The sequence below is a fragment of the Triplophysa rosa genome, linkage group LG19 (genome assembly GCF_024868665.1).
Source record: "Triplophysa rosa linkage group LG19, Trosa_1v2, whole genome shotgun sequence".
NCBI lineage: Eukaryota > Metazoa > Chordata > Actinopteri > Cypriniformes > Nemacheilidae > Triplophysa > Triplophysa rosa.
Genome location: NC_079908.1, coordinates 17,384,850 through 17,411,856, shown reverse-complemented (window position 1 = coordinate 17,411,856; position 27,007 = coordinate 17,384,850). Strand labels below are relative to the sequence as shown.

General features: G+C 39.9%; 1 long non-coding RNA gene across 1 annotated transcript; it reads right to left on the bottom strand.

The window, feature by feature from the left end:
• On the bottom strand, positions 1-26,788 carry LOC130570729 (uncharacterized). The gene is made up of 4 exons (XR_008964990.1): positions 26,688-26,788; positions 17,588-17,627; positions 8,609-9,038; positions 1-10 (listed from the first exon to the last, which is right to left on the bottom strand). It is a non-coding gene; the product is annotated as an uncharacterized LOC130570729 (long non-coding RNA).
• Between the last annotated feature and the right edge of the window lie 219 nt (positions 26,789-27,007).

Sequence of the window (27,007 nt, the reverse complement as noted above, 5' to 3'; positions counted from 1 at the left end):
CGTGTGACTTCTGTAAAACACAAAAGCAGAATTTGTTTACAGTTGTGTTTGAAAACTTGCAGTGACATACAGACGCTGTCAAGCTAAAAAAAAAAAAACTTGCAGTAAACAAATCAATTCCAGTGTTATGACATTTGAAATGGGCAATTCCATGCAAATGTCAACCTTACCATGAAAGTTTTTATGTAAGGTTTTTGCTATACTGATAGCACAGATGTCAACATTTGGTGGTTAAAATAACCATGTGAGGTCTCAAAGTTTTTAAAGCATTTTTTTAGTGCATGGTTTCCCATAGACAGGTAAGTACCAGTGGATTGTCACATTCATAATGGTACATATTCCTCATGAATTGGCACATGAAAATTATGTGGGCACAAAGTATGTCGTCTCTCAAAAACCGTGTCCTTTTTTGTCACATCCATAACACATGTTTATTTCCCTTTTTTAAAATATAAAACTCATGCATAGACTGATATTTTTCTGATGTTCAGACTCTATCAACAAAGGTTTAGTTTAATATAAACAGCATATGGTTCAGTATATTGGTTACAAATACATTCTCTGAGCATTTAAAAAACATTTACAAAAACATTTGAAACAGGTAAAACATCTGATCTATCAGTATGGTGAACACCTTTGGCTAAATCTTGACTTTTTAATCTTAAGGTTGACATTTGCATGAAATTGCCCAGGTACTAAAGTATTAAAGTAGTGCTATTATATACTATATTCTGGGGATGTAACGATATCAAAATCTCACTGTACGGTAATACCTCGGTGTGAAGTTCACAGTACGACATTTATTGCAATAAATGACAAATGATGACTTGGAAACGTGCCATAAGCGTCCTCTTTTCTTTATCATCTAATCATAACTGTTGTATGAGATGGGTAAAATGACCTAAAAATCCCTTTTATAAAATAAAATAATTGCACCAGATGGACCTTGCCAAAGGTAACATCTATTCTTTTTTCTAACATTCTCTATGTTAGGCATCGTTTCATACAGTCATGTGACCACGATTAGGGCTGTCACGATTATTAAATAATCGTCTCATCGCGATTGTTTGACCTCATCGCGATGGTTTCAGATCATCGCAATTATTGCACATCTCTATAGAAGACACTAGGGGGAGCTGTAGTGCATCTGCATATTGCATATTTTATTGTATATATTGTAACTAAAGCATGGTAATACTTGTAAAATGTACCACCACAACACAATCACTTTAAAAAAAACTAAAGCATATACCATAAAAATAACCTGCAGTACATTTAATATTATTTCAGTGTGAAAACCAGTCTACCAAAATCTCATTAACATAGAAGTCAACTTTTATTGTAGTCTTGCAAGTGAGAAAAAAACAGACTAGAAGCTTTTCTATGACTGATAGCATTTTAATGGTGGCTTCAATTCACCCCCTGATCAATTTACTTAATTTGGCGGTTGTATTATTGACAGGTAAAAGCCTAAACCTGAAGTATGATGACCCAATTTTTTCCTATGTATTTCCAAGAAAAAGAACATGGTCTTTATATTCAGACAGTATGTTCACACAATATGGTCATTTCAAAGCTGAATAAAAAATGTATGAGAATTAAAAGTCAAAGCTCTAAAACCGACAATTAATCGTCATAATCGCAATAATTTATTAGACAATTAATCGTCAGCCAAATTTCATAACCGTGACAGCCCTAACCACGATAACATTGAGATCATTTTGCTATTGCGATACCACGATATCGGTAATATTGTTACATCCCTACTATATTCTAAAGCTATCTAAAGGCACACAATAGTTTAATGCAAGACACAAACCTAACAAACCTTGCTGTTATTAGCTGAAAAAACCTTCCCCTCTCCCACAGCTCTAAAATCTCATTTGTGCATGTGTATATGAACCACCCTACATCACAATGAGTTACAAAACACACAGAGAAACATTCCCAGTTGATGTTATTGACCAAGCGTGACTCAAAAGCAAAAACTACAACAGAGCACAAAAGACTGAGTACTGCAAACTGCCAAATGAAGCCATTTTAAGGGTTCACAGCCATCTTGTAAAATGTGTTTCTTTCCAACTGTCCAGCCGCTGGTGCATTTAACAAAGAGTGAATACTTTAGCGTGGCTCCCTGTTTAGTAGCGCGTTACACCCATTACAGGCTGATGACAACACCAGGAACAGCACTTTAGCTCTCACACAGCGTTTACTGCTCCTCTCTCTGTAATCAATAGAGATGTGCGGGGCCGAGAGGAGGGAGGCTGAGGGCATCAAGAGACGGAGGCAACAAATCAGGAGTGTTTATTCAGTTGCTGTCGTGTGCGCGCGTGTAATAAAGCCCCTCGAAATGGCTGTTGATGATGTGACCACCGGGTCATCTGCGCACTTAGCTGAAGGATTGGGGGATTGTAAATGCTCTTCATATTTGCTTTGGCAAACTCTATTTGCGAAACTGACTGACAATATTGGGACACCAAGCTTTGGGAAGCTCATTATTTAGTCACATCCACGTAAGACAAAAACAGAGTTGGAGATTAATATGGAGAGACAACCAAGTTAAATATAAACAATGCGGTGGCATATCAAAATATCGCTCTGTTTGTTTGAGCTTTCGGAGAGTGCTAGCGTTAGCATTCGGTGTAATCTCAATGGCAATCGCTTGCTTGGCACGTAGAACTACACGACCTTGGCATTTTTGCTTCATGGGCTTTTTTTTTTACCTGAGTCATAACTACAATCTTACACAATATAGATGAAGTCCATTAATACTTTAAGAGCCCTCTGGAAAAACTGGAGTACTTATTAGTACATGCTTTCTAAGGGGGTCTATGAAAATAAAAAAATCCATTCCTATTGATGTCAAATAGCATTTGCTTAGAATGTGCTTGTAATTTTTACAATCATTTTAAGTTTCATTTAAGGAGATTAACAAACTGTCACACCAGGGGGCAATCACTGCCGTTCGCTCCCAAACATAGACAAAAAGTCTAACCAAAGTGAAGTCAGACAGGGAAATGTCTAACATTACAGAACGTTCCAGCCGGGTAGTTTCACACCCGTTCAGGCTTACGGCGAAACTTTTTTATTCCTTAATAAAACAAAACACAAAGGCTTTAATTAATTCCTGGTGAGACAAAAAATAAACAGGACATCTGGGAGGCTACCTGCTCTCGTAAAATACTCCGAGACGTGACGGCACGATCTCAGCATGTTGAATGCAGCTCTGTTCCTGCTTGTCAAACCAGACCGCCTTCTTTGTAACCAGAAATCTGTCTGTTTTTATTAATCACGGGTGTCTTTGTAGCCGTCGCTTCTTACACTGTCATTTGTGATAAAGCCACATTGCAAAAAAAAAAAAAACAAGACATATTTTCACGCAAGTTAGCCGATGGATGGTAAATTGGGTTTCCGTTTGCAAAAGCGACGCCATCAGTAGTGGCCCTGGGGAGAGATGTTCTGTGAAATAACAAATTAGCCATTGAAAAAAGACAACTCAATAATACCACAGACTAATTGCATACGCCGGGCAATGGCCATTAATTCCCTCACTGTAGAATCTTTAGCTTCATTGATCATCTTCTTCATTTGTTTAAATAAACATGAATGGAAGCGTGGAAGCGATGGCGGCTAGGCATCGGCCCATCCCTCGCCACTATCCTGAGGGTATCGGCGCATACAAATCAGCAGAAATGAGATGAACTACCATGTAAAAGCCCATGTTAAATCCGTGTTTTTCCAAAGAGAAACAACTGAATTATGCAAGCCGTGCCCGATCAATACAGGCAGTGTTTACAAGCGTTAATCGTAATTCTAGTATGTGTGCATCCATAAAATTGGATACCTAATTAGAATCTGTGCCTCTAAGAGAGCAAGAAAAAAATAAGGACAAATGCAGACACCTCTGAGAGAATTGCTGTTTCCTTAAATGTTGTGTAGCCCCACTCACACTAAAATCTGCTCCACATAACTGTTCATTTAATATCTTCTGATTGGCTGCGATCGTGTCACGTCGTGCAGCAGTTTCACATTCAGTGTCACTGAAATCATGTCGTATCACGCCTGCTTAGGACACGGTGCGTTTTGTGTACATGAGCGAGAAAAAAAGAGAGAGGGGAGAGCAACACCTCTGACAGTAATTTATTTGGAGCGAGATCTGCCAGCGGCAGTAACGCCCCCTTCTCATGCCTGGCATCTGTGCTGCCACCCAAAATGTCAGCAGACAGAATCGGGCACTCACGGGTCATTAGGGAAAGCTGTCAAAGCCCACTGTCACCCTGTCTCTGCATAGAGAAGGAGAGAGAGCATCACTTGTTAGACTCCTTCACCTCATCTACTCTTAATGGAAACAAACTGAGTACCAACACAGACCTGCCATGAAACAGTCAACCTGTTGCGAGGTTTTCTTCACCTTCCCAGATCAAAACAGATAATGTATACATTGAGACTGAGGTTAGGCTGATCCGAGCGTCCTGTGCAGAGGTGTAGAAAAACGGTAGATGTAGAGTTTGTGTCATGTGGGGTCTATGCTACACAAACACAAATTATTTTCAGTGCTGCCCAAGCACACGACTGTGCAAGATTTCGAATTTAAAAAGCTGTTCCCATTCAATTCATTGAAATTGGACTTTCAAACCTGTATGACTTTCTTTCTTCCACAGAGCACAAAAGAAGATATTTTGAAGAATGCTGTTACGGCCCCCCATTCACTTGCACTGGTTACAATAGAAGTGAACGGGGGGCTGTGCTGTTCTGTTACAAACATTTTTCAAAATATCTTCTCTTGTGTTCTGCAGAAGAAAGAACATCATAGAGGTTTGAAATGACAAGAGGGTGAGTAAATGATGACAGATTTTCATTTTGAAGGTGAACTACTCCTTTAACAACAAAACATAACATTTAAAAAAAAAATTGTCAACAGATTACACAATTAACACTACCAATAAACTTATCTTTTTTATTTCATAATAAATCACCCCCACAAACATATAAATACACATTGACATCTAAGTTTGAACGTCACCCTTGTAAAAAAATAAGTTAGCTATTTAATAAAATGACAAATTTAATACTTTCACATTTTCGACATCTATAACGGTTTCTGAAAATACACATTTGTGTGTCTATAATACGCACGCACATGGCCCAAAGTTTTTTTTATATTTAATTTATATTAATAATAATTTATATTCATATTTTATTGTATATTAACTGTATTGAATTGACTTAAAACTTATAGATTCTTTGCGGAGGTCTACCGGAAGTTAAGATTGGACCACATAACGTTTGTTTATGTTGTTGCCACTGAAACAGTCTATAGGTTTGAGAGTAATTCGTATTCAGAAACAATATTTCCTAATTCACATGACAATTCTGCTTAATCCAAATTCACCAATTAAACTGAGAACTTGCAACCTTGTGTGTATGTGTGCAGATGAAGATATACAGTAGTACCTGCAGAATAGTTAGAGAGAACAGCTGCAGCCAGAGAGAGAGAGAAAGAGTGAGAGAGAGACAGAACACTATGGTGCCTGGTTTCTGACATGCGTGCTGACGGCCGATTTGTCGCTTCAAACGCAGAGGGCTGACCTGGGGGCGGAGACACACACACAGAGCACAGTGAGATGGCGACCGAGTCTGAAAAGCTGTGACACTTCAAAGAGAAGCTCACACACGCACACCCACCCACAAACAAGCTGTCATAGCCTGAGAAAAGATACACACTACGCTAACCTGTTTACCATGTGTAGAGAGGAAGGCAAGAAACACACAGATGCTATACTAAGCTGCAAATCTAGAAAACAACAAAAATGAAGACATGTATTTGTCTGCACTCCGGAAACATTCTTTAAATCATCCTCAAAAATCTCACCATTACCATTTTCCTCTATTCATTACTATCCAATGTACTCAGCCAAACATATACTATTTCATTATATGAAAGTGTTTTATGAATGGCTAGGAGCATGTTGGAGCAAGAATACTTTAAAAAATTGAATCTGTTCTTCCGTGTGCTGGGATTTAATGGCACTGTGTGTTACATTCGGACATGCTTGTTTGCATGTGACTCGGTGCGTGTGTATGTGCGCGAGCGTGTGGTCAGTCTTATGTTCCACTAACGTCTCTATTCCCCGAGGGCTTACCTGTGACTCACTCGACCGCTGTAATCATCACGCTTGCCACCTGCGAAACTTGATTTCCAGTCTCTGTATGTGTGTGTGTTTGTGTACGTGCGTGGTTCCTGGGCTAATGTCATTTGATTGATGGAGTCTTTTTGGGTTTAATTACACTGTAGGTGACTGGCTATACCTGAACACTCCACTGGAGCAGAAAACTCAACTTGGTTAGGCCAGAAATTGGATTTCCGAAAAAGAAACAACATGGAATGGGAGGTTCTTTGAAAGATATCAATGTCTCTTTCCTTCAACGGCCTCTCTCTGCAAGCGCTGATGTAATGTAATTACTGTAATATAATGATCAATTCTTACCGTAGAACATAAGATGTGCTAGACTGAAAAGACAGAATCTATAATGTTGAGACAATAATTGTGATGTGTTCATCTTCCACATGATGAGAGAAAGATGATAACGAGTTATCCAGCCTTCCTCTATAGATTTAGATATCGATGGCAGCCAGAATAAGGCAACAAAGCATGGAAACGCATCGCCGCTCCAACACGCCCCGTCGGCAGGTGTCAATCATTTATCTGTGCAAAAGCAAGGACATTAAATCGAATTTTAAGAACACTTAACATCCTGAAACAGCTCGAGAAGAAGGAATAAAGCATATATCTGAGGGTCAGTTTTGGAGAGAGGTTTAATACAGGGCGAATTCTGCTGGGAACAAACGTTCAATTTCAGCCCGGCGCTGCCGAGTTCTCTAATCTGTCAGCTTTGCTAAATCAATTTAATTTCTTTGCCTATTTCCACAGGGGGGGAAATTGCTCTGCTTAACGTCCACAGTGTCCACAACAAAGAATTTTCGAACACCACCTTTTTCACGGCAGGTTTGTTTGCATATATATCAATAGAGGTGGGCGGTATAATGGTTCAGCGACTAAACCAGAAAATATGTGTCAACCTGTATGAATTTTAAAAGTGCTTCTTTTACGGTTCGGTGGTGAATTACTTTGTATATTTTGGTATAGTTTTTGGATTAGATTAGAACTTTGCCATTGTGCAGGGTACAAGTCAATAACGCAGTAGTTGTGATATTACTGTAAAAGGGACAGTTCACTCAAAAATAAAAATTCTGTCATCATTTACTCACCCTCGAGTTTTTTCAAATCTGTATAAATTTCTTGGTTTTGATGAACACAGAGAAAGATATTTGGAAGAATGCTTGTAACCATACAGTCAAAGTCAAAAGTGCCCGAGAACTGTTTGCTTTCTTACATTCTTCAAAATATCTTCTTTTGTGTTCAACAGAACAAAGCAATTTATAAAGCTATTTTTCCTACTATGGTAATCAATGGTGGCCCAAAACTGATTGGTTACAAGCATATCTTTCTGTTTTCATCAGAACAAAGAAATTGTTGTACATTCATTGTAATCTGCCACAATTTAGTCTGATTCACATTTGTTTACCACCCACCTTCACATTGCTTTTTACATGAGCTCTTGTGCTGGGGGGGTGATCTGTTGTTCTGCAGTTGTGTCTCCACGGCAAGGCTGGATTTAATGGAGGGCTGAGCAGTGCCAGTCCGCTGGCGTGGTGCGGTCGGATGCGGGGGAGGCGAGGAGCTCTGTGGAAAGAGACTTTTCCAGATGGCGGGTCTGTGATGACCAGCTCAACTGGCACAGATCGGGTCCAACGACAGCATTAGTCCGCTCCGGCACCCTGTCATTACCTTATCTCAGTCATACTGACCCAACCAATGCCTCTCAACTCATGTTTCTCTCTTTCTCTTTTCTTGACTGCCTCTTTCCATCTTCAATTCACCCTCTTTTCCTCACTCCTCTACCCTTGCTGACCGCTTCGAGAGCTGAAATGAATTTGCAATTCAATATCAGCCGTCTCTCGCCACCACCAATGACAATCACATTGATCACTCGACAAATAATCACAAGCCACACATTTCATGGCAAGATCATCTTTCATTATAATGAGACGACAACAACTGCTTAAGAAATGCAGATGTTTTCTCTGTATTAGAAACATCCCTGCGGTGAGCGGCGGGGACGAAATCATCCATGGATAAAAGTGATGGCCACATGGTGGTCTCCAACATAAATCTTTGTTATTCTAAAGATCATCATGGTATTATTCTTAAAGGCAACAAATAAGGGGACAGTGGATTGGCACAAAGGTGTGAAATGTAAAGGACCCCTAAGTCAGAAAATGTCTGTGACAAAATACCTTGTGGTATTACTCGCCATGGCAACAAGAAGGTAATACCATGGTACTGTGGTCTCTCCGCTTTCTGGCCTTTCATCTTTATTTAGATGTGCATTACAGTCAGTGAGTGTGTAAAGCAAGGTAACATTTTTGGTAATCTCTCTGTCCAAGTACACATCAGTCTGTTCACCTGACTTGCTTTACTGTGCAGTAGGGGGTGCCGAGAAGGGAGGGGGTCTGCCGATACAAGTGACAGTCCTTAATACTCACCCTGCCTGTTGTGCTTTATTACGTCGTAGCCCATAGATCCAGCGTTTCCGCGTTTGAGACAAGTCCCGCCACTGATGCGTTTACCTCATTCGCCGGCTTTTACCCTGAGCGAAGACAGTCAGGCCGGATTTCGCCGGCTTCTATCAAAGCCACATTTCTTTGTCAGCTTTCCCCTCTCAGCCTGTGGCGTGTTTGGCAAGGTAAACTACTTGATGAAATTTAAAAGTATAAATGTGGATGTGAATTATCACACCTCTGCTGGGCCCGGGCTGCCGTCTCTTTGTCCCGGGGTGGAAGTGAACAACGGGGGTCCATTATTGATGACATCCATCAGGTTGAAGGGGCATCTGGAGGAGGGGCGGCAGAGATGTTTGCCACGTGACCGCACTGCGTCTGAAGCGCTACTTCTTGGAGTATGGAAGGATACCGCCTGCGATTTGATTGAAGAAAAACAGATATGATAATTGACAAAAAGCAACAACGCTGAACAAATATACTAATTAATCAGCGGATAACAATGAATTAATTGTCGTATCAATTTGTCATGAAGTTTTTCTGTTGTCTCAATTTAATAGCAAAGCTCACAATTATACGAGTGTGTAATTGTTCGGTTCAACTTCTTAGCTAGGGAACGTTCAGCTCATTTAGCTTCGTTAGATAATAATAGCAGTCTAGTTCATTTCAATCAAAGAAATAAAAACAAAACAGGATAAATGAATTGATAATAGTAATAAGGATAGTTTGTATACTTTTAAAAACTGTAGGTAAGTGGTTTGAGGTAATTTGCGTTTTCTTTGTGGTGTCAGGAAGGCCACAAACTTTTTGAAAATGTTGAAACGATATAAAACCAGATCCATTTACATTCTATGCATTTGGTAGATGCTTTATCCAAAGCAATTTAGTTCATTCAAAGCTATACTTTTTTTATCTGTGCGTTTACCTAAGGAATCAAACACATTAACCAAACAAAGTTTAAGGACCCCTGCTATAGAGCAAATGCAAAGTCACCATACGAAGTCACCTGCTATGCTGGCCTATTCAGCAGGGTATGCTGGGACGTCACATTTAGGATGGAATTTAACACCTAAAACACTTCCTGTAATCATGTTTAGTATACGTTCACTAACGTCACATATCTGTGCACAAAAGTATCTTTTGCACAGATGTTAAGTTTAGCACAGATTAATCACTGTCTTTCAAATTGTGAGTGATCAATGCTTGACATTTGTGATCACTTTTCCTCAGTCCCTCCAGCGTCTTTTGGGAACGGCGCTGAGTAAACAACACACACTCTCAACGATGTTTGATTTATCTTCATTTACACCACTGACAGCTGCTCATCCCTTTCAATTGTTACGTGCGCACAGGCGCGGACGCGAAAGTCATGCATGTCACAGCATGAGCGGAGACATAGCAGCACGGTGCATGCACGCACACAAACAAACACTCACATGGTGACTGACAACACAAGAATAATAGTGTCTAATTTTTATTAGTGAGTTGACGATCAACCGAGGCATTGTTTTCACGTTTAACGGCAGGAGTTAGGTGGCGAGGGATATTCTCATTGTCTCCAGGGTGATCGAGAAGAAAGATTAAGAGGAAACGAAGGAGAGAGAGTGAGGGAGAGAGAGAGGCTGAAGTGGTACGGGTGCTGGGAAATCAATGGCAGCGCAGAGCTGGAGGGTAATTATTGGTCATTCTGTATCTTCGGCAGGGGACGGCAGAAATTGTGACAGATAATTAGGAGGCGGTGATTTTAGAGTAAGAGAAGCACGCGCTTGCTGCTGGCTACACGTTCAATGGACAGGATAAATAAATCAATGACATAAACAAAGCAGACATGCATGGAGCGCATATGTGACACTACAATGCGGCCCACACGGAATTGCGGGCGTGCTGAAAGGGTCGGCTTTCGCAATTTAACTAGGAATACTTCAAAACCAAACAAATACTGACCGTGCCAAAGAGGTTGGTGTGGTCTGGATGCCAAGTCTAGAATCCCAATTGACTTTCTTAAAGTGACAGTTCACCCAAAATGAAAATTCTGTCATTATTTACTCACAGGAAAAAAAAACAGGAACAAGTGTTTTGAATACTTCTCATCTCTATAGGACACTGAAGTTTTGTTAACAATGTAACTATTCAGGCCTGCGGATCTGACGCTGAGGTTGATCTACACCTTAGTCAGCTTAGCTTCACTCTCGAGACCAGCGTAGCCTTGCAGCCTTGGACAGATTTACATAGTAATTTACACTTCGCGCATCTCACTTCCCCAACACGTCTGTAAATTTGGAATCGTGTGGAGGAGGACACGGCAGTAGATCTTACGGAGGTCACAACGCATTTCCCAACACGCCACGTCTGCGCTGCGGTTCCATCAGAATTTTGAACAATATTTTTACACAAGAGAACCGAATGTGACCTGGGGCGCATTTTCCTTTAATAATGTAGTTTGCATGGTTATTGTGTTGGGAATTGCGCGTAGCGGTCGTTCGTTCGTACGAAGCGGCCCCTCTCTCATATTTACACGTGCCTCGGCTCTTCCAAGTGATTAAGCCAGAACGAGCCGAGAGAGAGAAATTGATTCAGAGTGGCCTCCGAGTCAATAAAAGATGGATGCCGGGTGCCTGGCTAACCACACCCCCTTCATACCCCGAGATGAAGAAAAGAGATTACTGGATATAGAGACGAGTGTTAGCATGATGGAGCGGGAGAGGTTAGCGGCTAGCCGGGCAGGCGGCACAAGACAGGTACCTGAGTGGCTTTAGATAAAGATTTGTGTTATATTTTAAAGTCCATATAGCCGCTCACTCACACACCTATTAGAGAGAGAAGCTATTTCAGCAGCGCGAGGACAGACCCCCAGGAGAGAACCACACTGTTCGCTGGTAATTCCAGGCAAATAGAAAAAGCCAACAGCAAAATTATTTAATGCTGGTGTGGTGGGAAGGAGCAAGGGAGAGTTAAAAAGAGAGATAGCCCTACGTGTTGACGCATAAAAATAACATCTCACTTATTTTATAAAAAGGTATCAAAGGTATGAAAAACATGAAGGTGGGGATATAAGATATGGTGATAAGGAACACTGAATTTTAAGTTATAAAAGAATAAAAGGTATTAACAGTATAGGATAAACGTCCAATGATTTGCCGTTAGTATGCTTTTACTTGTAACTACTGCAAAAACTGTTTTGGATAAGATAACAATGTGCTTCATGTGGCCACATCTAAATAAACTCTCTATGCATGTCAAAAAATATTTTAATAAAAGGACTTAATCATTATGACTACATCAACCAAAGTAAATCAGATGGGGCGGAAATAACTCCTTCATGGAACAAAAGCACATTTTCATTTCTACAGTGGCTCAGCAAAAGAACATTAAAAATGAAAATGCTCTGCTAAAACAATAATATTAAATAAATTAATAAAAATCTAACAAGTGGAGTCTTTGTGATAAACACTATGCTGTTGTTATGAAACTCTTTCAGTGCTAACAATTGGATCTCCAGTAACATAGAAGAGCACTTGCTAGCGATTATCACTGTCAGAAAAATATATTTCTTGATATTACTTAAGAAGAGACGATTATGGTGAGATGCAATTGTATGCAATATACAAAAAGTTCTTGAAAATCTGTATACACACTTGTTGATAGTGACCATTTCCATCAAGCAACCAACAATCTTTTTGATTGACATGATGCAACACAAAGTTAATGCTTAAAGGGATAGCTCACCCAAAAATGAAATTCTGTTATCATTTACTCACCATTTTGTCGTTTCAAACCAGTATGACTTTCTTTCTTCTGTAAAAATATGTTTAAAGAATGTTAGCAAACGAACAACGGCGGTACCCTTTGACTTGCAATGGCATGTGTCCATACAATAGAAGTGAATGTTTTGTTGTTTGGTTACAAAATATCTTCTTTTGTGTTCTGAGGAAGAAAGAAAAGTCATACAGGTTTGTAATAACAAGATGGTGCGTAAATGATGACAGCATTTTCATTTTGCGGTGAACTATCCCTTTAAGCGACACACAACTGAGAAATCTATCAAATAAAAAAGTTATGAAAGAGCCAGCTTCGAGAGCTAAGATGTTCCACTAGAAAAAAACATTAAAAAAAACAGAGAAATTGCATGCAGGCCTAGCCTACTACTAAATGATACTCAACAATGCGAGCAAAACAGAACTTTGTAACAGAGACAACGGTCTAGCACAGTCGATTGGATTATCAACAACAATAAAGCATGCTAACGCGCATCACTGACTTTGCGTGGAGAAAAACCATATACTGTCTTTAATTTTTCCCTTTTTTAATTTTAATGTATGTACTGCGAAGCTGCTTTGCAACAATGAAAATTGTGAAAAGCGCAATAAAAATAAAATTGAATTGAACCGTGAGAATCAAAGTAAAACCCTTGTCTTGTGAGGGACGAGAGAAGGTCTGTCGCAGCATCGGCATATTAATGGTGATTATTCCCGCCGCCAAATCACAGCAACACATTTGGGCACAATGCAATCAGCCTTCCTTCTGATGACATTTGAGACAAGCCCAACCTTTTCGCCGCCAGTTTTACCCTGAATGCGCAAATCATCTTGACTTGTTTGGACTGCCATTTCATGGAAGATATCAAATTAGCCCAGTGGAATTTGACTTGGAAATGAAAGGCAAAGAAATAAATAACAACATGAGTGATATTTCTTGCGCGCTTTTTCTGATTGCTCCAATTTGCATCGCGGAAAGTGAAATGCGCGCCGGCTAACTCGTCAGCTTTCTATTCATGTTTGAAATGCGCTCCGTCTCATCTTCCCATTAGCGAGAGTTTGGGGGGGTGGGGTGAGTCCTTCATTTTAACTTTGAAGATAATTAAACACATAATGGATATCACTGTCACCAACAAACTTCATAGCTCGTTTATTGGCAGCAGTCTTTGTGTGCTAGCCAAATTAAAAGGCTAGAAATGTGCTTGTTACTAATTCATTCGGCCATTTAAAGAATGGGGAGTAATGCATTGGAGTGGGTGAGCCAATCTGTTAGACAGAAAGTGCTGCTTTTCCTCGCTGATTTATGAGCCCTTCTCTCTTCTCTTTTGTGAATGGGCAAGCCAAGCTCTCGCTGCGATTTGACTTGACGAAACGAGTCGTGGGCGTGCGTCTCTTTCATTCGCTCCATCTCTTTTTTCTTAGGTTATATAATTTGATAGCCAGGAGAGCTTCAGAGCCAAGGAGAATGTCTGAACAAGAGTGCAATGTTCAGAGTGTCGTTTTGAGTGACATCGCAGGCGTGATGGCACATCACGCGCCGGATTGTAGATTGTGAAATTTATAGTGATTTTTTTATTCTTCTGTGACTGGTATCCCTCAAAACAATGTGTTCATAATTCACTTCAATAATAAACTGTGCTGTGGAGTTTACAGCTTTTACAGCAAGGGCATTAGCCTGTACTTCATGTGATGCATTAGCATGCTCCGTTTTTATTTAACGTTACATGTCACACGTCTTCGCTGATTTGTTAACTGTGCTGTTGAACTTGACAGGACGGGCCTCCAACACGGTAATGATCTCCATCATGGACTAGTAAAACTTTACTATCCCCATAACATGCCTTTCAGCGAGGGTAGGATAGCGTTCGGCACAGTGGTCTTAATGATAGCGTAAAAGCTTCACGTTTGTCTGTTGATGTATGGGCTAGCCTCCAACTCACTTTTACTAGCGAAAACTAATAGAAAAACAATCTTACCATTGTTAAGGAAAAACATTTCAGACTTCCACAACACTTGATAGATGGACTGCGGCTGCGTCCGGGAAGCTATTCAACGGCTAAATGTTAAAATTGCACGCATTTCTATATTCGGTTATTGCTTCTTCTTTCTTGGAACTGCTGAATCGAATCTCTGGAGAGGAGGTGCCACACCATCAACCACGAAGTGGTCATTACGTTGTCACATGCCACTGCATTACGCAGTTAGAGCGATGATGTTCTTGTCATTGCATATCTACCCGAACAATGTCTAGCACGACTAATGTCAGTTACCTCCACTTGCCAATTACATGGTATGGTGATTCACATGTTTGACTAATATAGACGTGCACTTCCCCGAGTTCTTCTCAGAAAATTCAGAACGTCCCCAAAGGTGGCGCTTTACACCCATAGCTTTGTTTTTAGAAAACGTGTGCAGGTGTACCTATAACCGGCTTCGCCTGCAATTATTCATAATTATTGTGACAAATAATTATGCAGGCATTCGCACAGGACAGACTCCCTTTCCTCGTTGTCCTCTAAACTGCACATTGTCATTTACCCATGACTTCTTCCATGAAGCGTGTGATGGGTTGACGATCCCGTTCCATATTAGATCAGTATAAATTTATCCGATCTGCAAAAAATAAGAAAATGAGCCGAGTTCTGCAAATAATTTATTCAGAGTTCATTCGTATGTTAGGAAATTATAGCAGACGTGTGCTTGTACCTTCCCCCATTACCTTTCCATGCTATTAACTATATGAGGATTTACAGAGACATTTAATAATGTTATCGAGAGATGACATGCCAATAACGTCTCTATGAAACCCCTGTAAATGAGCGCTTAAGACACGGACTTAGTCTATGTCCTCTGCACGACGGGCTTAGCATTTGTAATGGTGAAAAGCTTAGCATATCTAATTAATCAGTGTCTCAATGTCTTGTCTCACAGAAACAGATCCTACGTGGCCTTTTAGGCAAAAGGAGCGACATAATGGCAATGTAATCACATCAATCAACTCATTTGCCTCACGTTTCGCTCCTGTTTTAATGAGATTTGAACCCCTTACATTTCAATGTGTTTCATCTCTGATGACCTTTCCATCATTTGAACTTTCCACAGATATTTTAGAAAGCAGTACGGTGTTTCTTTGAAAGTGTTTTGAGTGGCATACTAGGAAAACCAGGGTTCAAAATCAACAGTTCCCCCAAAATAAAGTGTTACGTCAACGTAAACCTTTGGTATTAGGAACTGCAACATAACACAATTTATCAAATCATGTTAGGGGATTGAAAGTTGAACATGAAGAGCATCGTCTAATAACTTTTACCTCTTCACGATTTTGCGACGCACATTGTGGTGCAATTTCACCAAAAGATGGGAACTGGCTCATGTCAAATACTGTACATTGCTGAACCTAGTCGCAAATCTGCAGGAAAAAATCTAAATAACAGCAGTGAAATTGCAACATAACTATTTGTTTAAAATAAAAAGCAGAATACAGTTTTATGTCCAGAAACAAATATTTACAATAGCACAAAAAATCTGCTATTAACAAGTGAGGCAAAATATTAATATTTATTTATAAAATTAATATTTTTACTATCCAAAAGATTTTTGAGCATGCAGACTACTCCGGCCCAATGCTAGAACTCCTCGTTTCAGTTTTTTAACACTACACAAACATTTGAAAAACATACAACTACAACATTTATCATATTATTTTTAAGATTGAACTATATATCTAAGATTAAAAAATAACAACATTTTGTGAAGTGGTCTATATCAGGAATTGTACCTTCCCAACATTGTACAATATTCAATTCTTATATGCCTATTAGCTGTTTATATTTGTGACGTGTGAGTTGGTTTCGCTTGAGTCCGTTTTCTTTGAACGCTGCCGGCAAAAGTGGCGCCAGACCACTGATCCGTTCGCCAAGCCACAGAGCGGCAAACCAAAAGGTAAATATTGTTCCAGTGGCACTGATTTAATGTGGAAGAACTTCTTAATTATGTTCCAACAAAGCTTTCCTTCTTTCCTCTGCCTGGTCATTTCTCTCTCTCTCTTCTCTGCGCCTCCACGCCTGGAGGAGCAGTGAGATGCGAGCTTCAACGTGTCTGACTGATTACTGTAATTCATACACTTTAATTAGCTGCACAAACCATTAGCTACAATTAGACTATTACAGAATGCTTTGTGGCAGGAGCAAGCCTGAGGAGTACGTTTATCTGCTGGAGGGGGAAAATGGAGAGAAATACAGAGGCAGAGGAGCGGAGAGAGGGGGAAGACGAGCTTTCAGTGAAAAAATTCACACAATCGTGAAAATATTCGACCGAGCGCTGAAGCAGGGGTGCTGGCGAATTCAAAACAGCTAATAATTCCAACACCATGTGAATCGCAAACATTAGACCGATAGGACAGCCAATCAATTTGTTTGTTGTTTGTAAAGTCAGTTTTGCTGGTAAAATGTGGCTCTGTTCAAAAACCACGCTGCCCAGATGTTTTCTATGTGCACAAGCAGCTGTCTTCTGAGGGAGCATACTAAATGAAATGGAAGTGCATAGGTGATTGATTTGGAATGACCTGCATATAATGACTCTGTGCATCATACAAACAGAGTGTCTTACGTGTATACTGTGGTTGCGGCATAGGCCAACTCATGATCAAACACAACACAAGTATCGCAACTGGGATTATTTCAAGATACTGCAAAGACTAAAAAAATGTTCGACATACCTAATTTTCAAACCTTGCACAAAGAAATTACACACAAAATGGTGCTCTATAACACTAAAAGTGGTTCTTTGCTCGTAATCATAGGGGAACCACTTTTAATGCTATATGGCACCATATCTTGATGCTTCAGTGGTCAAGGGGATTGCACATACTCAGATACAATGTATAGTATAATGCAATGTGAGTCGCTTTGGATAAAATCATCTGCCAAATGCATAAATGTAAATGTAAATATAGCACCGTTCCTGTATAAAGAACGTGTATGTACCTGTATGGTTCTTCAGTGGTTCTATATAGCACCTCAGTCATCCCAAAGAACCACTGAAGCACCAAACTATGGTTCTATAAAAGTGGTTCCCCTATGATTACGAGCCAAGAACCATTTTTTGTGCTATATAGCACTATTTTTTTTTTAGAGTGTAGGCTATACTTTTATATTAGTTCTATATTAGTCATATGTGAGCCACCATACTTTGTGATTGGATAACTTACCAGAATAATTGTCAACTTTGGTTGAACTTCTCAATTAATTCTGTAAAAAAAACAGAAGATAACAAAATTAATATGCAATAATAAATATTACTCTCAGCATCTCTCTCTCACTACAGTTGTGTCTACGCTAAAATGATTTTATCTGTCATGTCCTATTTACGGTTCTGAACTCATCTGTGAGGGATTGTTTGCAGTAGAGAGTGTTAGACCACAAGGGATTTATACTCGGGTATGCAGTGGTTGAACCACTGGGCATTACACCAGTGTCACTAATAAGCTTTACCAAGCGAAAGAGGGGAACATTGAGAAGGCACGGTGTCGCAGTCAAAAATCTGAAACTGAGGCACACGCCCCAGTGCTCTTATAAATTTTAAAAACCGATCAAGACCTTTAAAGGGCAGGGCTTGGCCCACTATGGAGAGAAGCTTTTTCTCTGTTTCAGGCTTGTCAGAGCTAGTGAACTCAGTCATCAAATGTACCATGATGCATCACCTCGCCACGAAACTATGAGTTTTGCCGTGTCCCAGCGGTCTTTGCAGGTAAAAGAGTTTGGTGACCTTACTGTGAGGAGAAAAGTCCAGGTAAGGTTACGCTCGATCACAGAGACTGTCAAATACAACCGAACATCATGCGGATAAATACGCTCGTCGCTCATTCCAGAGCCTAATCCTGTTCTGTGAGTTCAGCCATTTATAGCTGTGACGACCACATTACATAACCAAATTCACAGCCAAAAAATATCAGTCTCTTCACTGCATCAGTTTTAAAGGAATAGTTCATCCAAAAAATAAAAATTCTCTTACAGTTTACCCACCCTCGTGCAATACTCCTTTTTTTCAGCTAAACATAATGGGATAATAGTATTTTGAAATGTTACTGTATCTTCTTATATGGAATTCAAAATGTTGAAGCTAAAAACATGACATTTATCATAAAGCACTATTGAAACGCAATGACAGGTGAGTGTGAGAAAATATTTAAGTTTACTACAAATTAAGTTTACTTATTGAAACTGAAACCAAAACAAACACATATGAGCGTTAAATTCCAACATGGCATCATGTCAATAAGACATCATGCTGAAAAAAAAAGATGAAAGGATGAGTAAAGAAATGTTATATTTTTGATAACTTTCAGTATTGACACATTATTTTATACTGTACCTGACAACCAAGATAACAACAATATAATAATAATCATAATAAATTGCAGATGATGATGATTATTATTATACATATATAACATAACAATATAATATGTTGTATTTATAATGCACATATCTTTAGCTCATAGTCACTTTACATGCAAAGTAGAATCTGGAGCCAAATCTAATCACATTGCATTTAAAGCAAGACAGTTATGTACAGCCATCACAATTTTTTGGAGTGAGTCCTACAGTATATTCCATAAATATACCGAAAAATAATTCAGAGGATTCACATATTTATATTAACTATTGTGTATATGAACTACATTAATAACTGTTGTTTACCTGCACGTATTGGTAAATGGTGACAAAGCAACCTACCGGCTATGAGCACTGAGTTTAAATCACCACACCACAACACTCGCTACTACACAGCTGCACTGATATAACGTCCAGAATTCTTTAAAAGTCTGATCCAGTTCAAACTCACCATGTTTAATCTTTCATAATACACCACGTGTGATGCCTACAAGACAAACCTGAGCCACAACACAAGCTTAAAGGTAGGTAGAGTTAAATATTTCAGCGAGACAGTTTAGTCCCTAGACTGAGCTTTGGCTTTGGTTGGTTATTACAGACAGCACAATCTGTTGGTTGATGGTGTCGGTCGCTATTAACATCAGAACAGGCTAGACGTTCTGAAGCTCGAGGGTTTGTGTGCCGTAGCTACGAAGCACGTGCAGCTCTGCCGCTAGTCGTCTTGGCAGTTTTAGCGATGTGCTGACCCAGCGAGGGCTCCGGGAGATGCATCACGCGCACAGGTCTGTGTCAGCTAACCTTTTGGCCCTCGAACATCTAGCGCTATCTGAAATGGTGGGTGGTCTGACTCTTCAGCTCTCGATCAAACCGGCGGTGCACTTCATTCTCTCTAGCCTGAAGGACTCGGGTTTAATAACACAGCTGAAGGGTTGAAGCCACTACACAGTGGCCCAGATTACAGGACACGAACTTAAAGATGCTGACAGACCAAAGAGCTGAGGAGATAAGTAACCTTATCTATACGTAAAGACGAGATGCCACAGAAAGGAGGAGAGGGGAATTAAAAACGCTTCTTGGGCACTTTTCTAATCTGGTAGAAACAGGAGTAAAGCACCAGAGCGGCCTGCAGTAAGTCAACTGGTGCAGGGATGCCAGTATGCAGTGGCCCATAATGGAAATTATTTTATTATTTACTCATCCTCATGTCTTTCCGAAACTGTAGGAATTTCTTTCTTTTGCGGAACACAAAAAAGACATTTTGAAGAATGTTGGTCACTTGAGAAATGTCACCATTGATTTCCATTGCAAAACCACTGAGACATTTCTCAAAATTTCTTCTTTTGTGTTCCACAAAAGAAAAAAGAATGCATGTTTTCAACAACATGAGGGTGAATAAATGATGACAGAATTCTTATTTTTGTGTAACTTTTCGTTGAATATAATAAATATTAAATGATATAAAAACAAGTGTGTCCATAACATTGAAATAAAAGAACAAGTTTGAAAAACGCTATATAAAAATAAATGCTATATGGATATACATATGCAGACTATACTATATATGGATATGAAGGGGAGGATCTGAGCTGGCATATTCTTACAGCGGCACTACGATAATCATTTGCACTTTGATGTGCATAGCCCTATCCACCGTAAGATGGTTATTTTAACCCCGTCTCCCATCCCTTTTCGACCATGAGTGGGTTTATGCTATAATGTAAAGTTGTTTCTTTCTGACTGGCTGGCTGTTAGAGATCTTCCACACTCCAAGCCGAGGCATCTGCCCCGATGCTTTCTGGAACAACTTCAGTGGCTGAACGTGACTCCATCTTGCCCTGTTCTCACATGGCTACATTGCAATTGTCTGGTTCACTAGAGCCTGTCGCTGTGCGGGAAAGGTCTGCACTTTGATGGACAGACACTCTTGTGCATCTGGCTGATCTCCCCCTTCTGAAACCAGTAGATCCAGCCCTCAGTTTATCTAAACTTATAAGAGTATCCACAGCTCCTGGGCCAAGCCTGGGCCTAATGCTCTAATCTGTGCCTTCTGGCTCGCTTTTATGGATGCCAGGGAAAGAAATGGACTAAATTTGTGTGAATTCATTTAGATGCAGCACGGGTTTCAAGACTGAAGTTCTGAAGCTGGCAGCGAGGTCAACAAATGTGGCAGACAAAAATGGCAGCTTTCAGAAGGGCAAGCTTTTCAAAAGTGAAATGAAGTCTCGGAGCTCAAACTTCTCTCATATTACTGCTATAGTTTACTTTGCTACCTAATATATTTAAGTAAAATTTAACTGGTTTGCATGGGTAGTATTTACTACCCTCAAGAATCATTTTTTTCTTAACAGTTGTTAACTATTAATAAATTTGTGAAAAAAATGTAAAACCATGTGGTCTAACTGTTCTTTTTATCTTCAGGAATAAATTAATACAAATTGATGAATAAATTAAAAAACATTTGATTTATTAATGAAAATGACTTAAATGTGATGCTTATGAATTAAGTTGGGTTTAATATGTAAGAATATGTGATCATGTTTCTTATCAATTTAAAACACGTTTTATTTATTCATATTATTACATAAAACTTATTCTTACCCGTTTCTTTTTCATATGTCTTACAAATTTGTATCACATTAACTTTATTACTTTGTTTAGGTAAAAAATATGTAATCTAAATGGATGGAAATTCTATATGCAATCAAAATACATAAATCTTATGTATTAGGCCCAAATATTTTTTTGAGTGTATTTGACTATTTTACAAAATGCTTAGTATTTTGTCATTTTAAAACACATCCATAAGAAACCTGCTTGTGATAAATGTCTGATTTCAGACTTTTTTACAGTCATTTTTATTTCATTCAGACCTCAAAAACTTCTTAGTACAAAATGACAGATTTCCCTAAAGCCCACAAAATGATAATCTTACATCATGCTCTAAGATCAGACCTTCAGGTTCAACGCAAACAGAAGCCCATGTCAACTACATTTTCACTCAAACTATTATGCTAATAATACAATTTGGAATACAAATTTGTCCATTAGTGATCTCAGACTATTGCACGGTACATACACAGCTTCCAAATAAGTCCGTTTTTGAATGATAAGGATGTGCGTTTAGTTCAGCAATTGTTTGCGAGCCATAATTCGCTGTTTACACTCTTTACTCATTCGCCAACCCAGCATCCTTTGCCCCGGGGTGTGAGAACAAAGTCGGAAATTTCATGAATTATATTTTCGCTCTGGGCACTTTCTCCAAACGCTCTAAGCAATACTGGTTACCCTAACGGAAAAGCAGCGTGCCACCTGGAAGGTTTGAAATTTAGCTCAAAGACCTTGATGGGTAGCGGGGGCCAGGGAGGAACCGCGTGCGGCCCACAGGTGGCCCCAGGCAAGGATAGGCCACACATCCTCTCCGACCCCCTCTGGAGGTGACCTTGTAACATTACTCGCTGCGTAAAAAAGGGTTTATAGGATGCCAAGGCGATGTGTATCAGGGCTTCAAAAAGCCGCCCGGGAGGAGAATCGTTTTGAGAAAAGCCCAGGTTTAGAGGGCTCTTTGAAACACAGCGGTGTTGGAAAGGGTCTGCATTTTGCCTCACAGCTAACAAGCCACCGCAGATTTAATGCCGCGATCACCTTAAGGAAAGTCAGCATTAAAGTAAAAAGCTCTCCATGGGACTTCAGACTTCAGGAGGGAAACAAAAAAGCGAAGAATAGAAAAAACAAGACTTAAAAAAACAAAACAATACATAAAAGTGATGTCGCCTCTGCATGGCTATTGCTTCCTACAGAAGACGGGAGCATCCTTTTTTACTAGACTGCAGCTCGACGGTCACCGAGAAGGGCAGATGCTACTGAGGGGAGAATAATTGGTCATGAGCTGTCTGAAATGTGTAATTAGACAAGATGAGACACTCCCTGATTTTTTATCTCTCTTTCTCGCTCTCTTTTATCACCCTCCTTTTTCCAGTTGGCAGTCTGAGCGCCTTAGTGTCGCCTTTGATCTCAGTTAAGGTTCTCTGAGCCCTTTCAGATGGATCAATTTGCTGTTACACACATCACTCTTGGCTCTCTCTCTCCCCTGGCTACCAGTTTGTTTGTGACAGCCGCACGCGCATACAAATAATTGCAGATCTCGGCTTAGCCGGATAAAAATAAGACGCACAGATGTGAACCGCACCACCCTCGATACAATACAGAGCGATCTTTTACTGTATACAGTGGTGATGTACAGTAGTCACAGATGGACTTCTGACTTCCAATTTTGGCAAACTAGACCAAGAATTCCAAAGAAAGCACAATTAGAATGTATTAAAGTACACGCCAACCACTAAACTGAATGAACTGTAAAAGTAAATACTTATGCATAATTGTTCTGATGATATTGGCTAACAGTACTTTTCGGTTGACACGCTTTCATCAGCATGAATTACGCTTGTAGCTGGTGGAACCAAGCGGTCAAGGTTCGGCTGGCTACCATGGCCCTGTGAGACCCTGCTGATACTTGTCATAATGACACCATCTGGTTCAACAGAGAAGCATCCTTCACTATTGATGGCCATTTGAAATGAGCTGTGTACCCTGCAAGCAAAAAACATTACAGCCATTGCAGTTACCCAACAAATATGCGATCTCATAAGGCGAAAAAACTGACACTGGGACCAATAGAAATGCTAACCGATAGATTAACAGTACAGTTACAGTAGAACATGGTGCTGGTGTGAATGCCATTAGACTGTACTGGTTGATGTTGGTTTTACTGGTGAAGCTGATCCACCAGTACCGTCAACCAGCGTCCCACGCCGACAATCCAAACACAACATCTAGTACCAAAAAGTCCCGAAAGGTGTTGGAGAATGTGTACAAGGGAAGACAGCAGTTGTGCCAAAGGCTCTCTGAAGGGCTGCTTGTGGGCTCAACGACAGGTCTTTAATGCAAGACTTTTGTGTTTTCCAGAGTGCTCGTAAACGCTCTTGTCAGGCTTTGTTGCAAAAATGCGATTTTAAAATGCTCTTTAAAGTCTAATGCTGAAGGAACTCCGGCTTCTTCTGTGTTTAACGAGCTTCTAGCCGCCTCGTGAATGTCTGAGAGAGAATTGCACCCAATAATGCGGTCTATGCATGATTGGTGCCAATGATGCAAATGATGTTAAATGTTATGTAGCTTTGAAGAGTGCGACCCTCAAGCTCTAGTTCACAGCGAACATGTTTACAGACAACCCAATGCAGACTTCGCTCACTCCTTTTCCACTCTCTTTCTCTCTCTCTCCCTGTTTCTCTATCTCTCTCTCCCCCCGAGGCTTCTATCTCTACCTCTTCTCTCCCTCCATCTGTTTCATGCTCAGCACAGTCAGGCTATGAGCTGGAACAAGTCTATCTACAAAACCAGACTTGGATGTGGGTCTTATGGCCGGAGAGGCTCTTTTCCTGGTCCAGATCATTCCACTTTTTCCCTGCCCCGCTACAGAATAATACCCTTTTGTCACGCCAGACGACAATCCAAGCTTTGACACGTCAGCCTTTATTTATGACAGGCATATTTTGGCCAATGTGACGCTGCTACAACAATAAACCATCTGAGAAAACCAGGAGAATACGGCCGGGAGAATTTTAGCTGTTTCATTATGCCGAACGAAGCGCATTTGCGACTATTGCATGATAGGTTCGACAGCGATATTAAAATGCATTCTCATTAGCAGAAACATCGGAAGAAAAGCAAGGTGAGGGGTCGGATGATTACAAGTCTTTGTGGTGCCAGGCAGTGAACTCAACAAGGAGCCAGCTGTCAATCAGGATTGTTTGCCATGGATTCTGGTCAGTTCATCAGCTGCAGCCTTGACCTTATGCAAATCCGCAAGATGAAATCTATTTATGATGATGTGGAACAACTTATTGAGATGCAGAAGGCAAATGCTGCCAACCTAAAGACATGCCATTACTCAGCTTTGTACTAGCATGTAGGCCTATCCAAAACATGGACAGAGATTGCGCCAGAGATCATAATATTTCTATTAAAGCTGCAATGTAACTTTTCGGTTAAAAATAATTTATTAAGTAGATATGTAATGGTAAGGTTATAATAATTGATTTGTAATTTGAGCTGTCAGGTATGATTTAAAGGTAAGGTACATAAAGTGACAAATTGCAGCTTTAAAAAATTCGATTTAATTTAGTGTACATTATTTTTAAGGAAACAATTTAAATTTTTCATTAAAATAAAATAACGTTCTCTTCTAAATATTAAATATCCAATGGCTGGCCTTGGAAATATTGTTGTGGTAGATGTGGGGGGCCTTGAAGTAAAAAGGGATGACTGTTTTACAGGCCTGGCAGAACTTGCACAGCATATTGATAATAATGTGCAACTCTCATGAATGGGTTATTAGATGATGTGAGAGTATAACTGCCTAATTTTGGCCAAATGCTGACAGTGCAGACCTGTAAAGTTGTTAACAGGGTTTACAGTGTATGAACTACAACCCAATTCAATCAGATCACTTCACAATAAAATCTTTAGACCAAGTTACTTGGTCAACGGGGAGCCAGAAAATCAAAAGAAAAAGGGCGCCTGCTATACCGGTGTCCTCATAACTTGCTGTGACAATGTATTACAACAGAATAAAGGGGAATTTTTAGCTGAACGGTTAAGTCTTGTTCTTGTTTGGGGTGGTTTGAAGACCTGTTCTAAACTATTCAACTTGAGGAAAGCATCAGTGAAGTGCTAACTGTTACCACAAAATAATTTGGTTATTTTTAGTTTGTATTTGTGCAAAAACCACCAGAATGAGACAAGAATGACATTAGCTAGATTTTATAAAGCACTGCTTACATGCAACTGACTGTAAAAATGACAACCAAGAAAAGTAGTCCCACCTCAAAAGGACGGTTTATACCATATACAAATAAAAGAAGCTTTAAAAAAACAAGTCAACACAACCACAATCCTTTAAGTTGGTAAACTACACAACTTCAAATTTGACTGAAAATGATGAATAACAGCCAGATTAAATTGTGCTGCACTGGAAAATAAGAAATATGAAATGAATGAAATATACATTTGATATGATTTTACCATTTTGCAAAGCGTACACAACACTGGTGCAGAACCCCTTTTTTTCCCACATTTGTAATTAAGTCTTACAGATGTTCATTCAACATTTCATTCAGTTTTAAACATTATTTTGGCTGTATTTAGTCCTAACATTTTTGTAGTGTTAAACTGAAACAGGAAGCGTTTCTGGATCGGTGTTTTTTAAGTTTTGCAAAATGGTCTATATTTTAAATATAAGACTAGGCATTAAACAAGCCTGTGTAAACACACCAAAATACCGTATCACTTTGAATGCAGCTTCGGTGCCATGTCTGCAGTGTACATACAGCTTCAGGGGAAAAGAAATAACCTGATAACTGTTTTTCGACATTCACAACTGATTACTCTGAGGATCTGAGGACTATCTGTACAACAGTGTCTATTTTAGCAATGCCTGGAGATGTGGAGGATGCGAGAAACTCTACTTTGGCCGGCAGTCAGTAAAGATATTGGGTCTGTTCTACTTGACCTGCCATCCGTGATGTAACACAGAGTGACTGATTGCCCCCTGATGCTGTGCCAACCGAATCAGACCTTTCAGATTTTCTGCTTTTACCGGTAAATCAGTGGGGGGAAAGCAAAGCTCAGAGGAAAGACAAAGCCACTGATGAACTGATTGACATTTCCTAATGTGATGTTTGAGTCCAGCCACACATATGTGGGCTTTCAGAGGGATGTGCAACCGCAGTGGCCGCGCATCTCGAACGCTGGAGGTTAGGAGACAGAGCTGCACCTTGGGGCAGATGGGAAAGCATGTGCATTATCAACGAAAGATGCATGGAATGGAAAGAAAAACATAGGTAACTGGTTCTCTCTCACCGTCACGTTCTTCCTCCGTTGTCGTATCTTGTCTCCCCGATGGGCGAACATCTCTCCGTTTGCATTCCACTCTGTTTTCCATTCACAGCGTCATGGGCTGGCACTCTTCACCTCCTGATTCGCCTGAAAACACAAGATGAAAACACGCTGTTGAAATCGGCTAGATTGCTGTATGCTTTCCCTTACACATGGTAAACACTCCTGTGTGTCCACGGAAATTAGCATACCTACGAAAGGGCACAGCAATCTGGTTCTTTAAGCCCGGGAATGCCTTTCGACATCTGACGTACAGAGCATGCATACGAAATCATTGAAAGCGC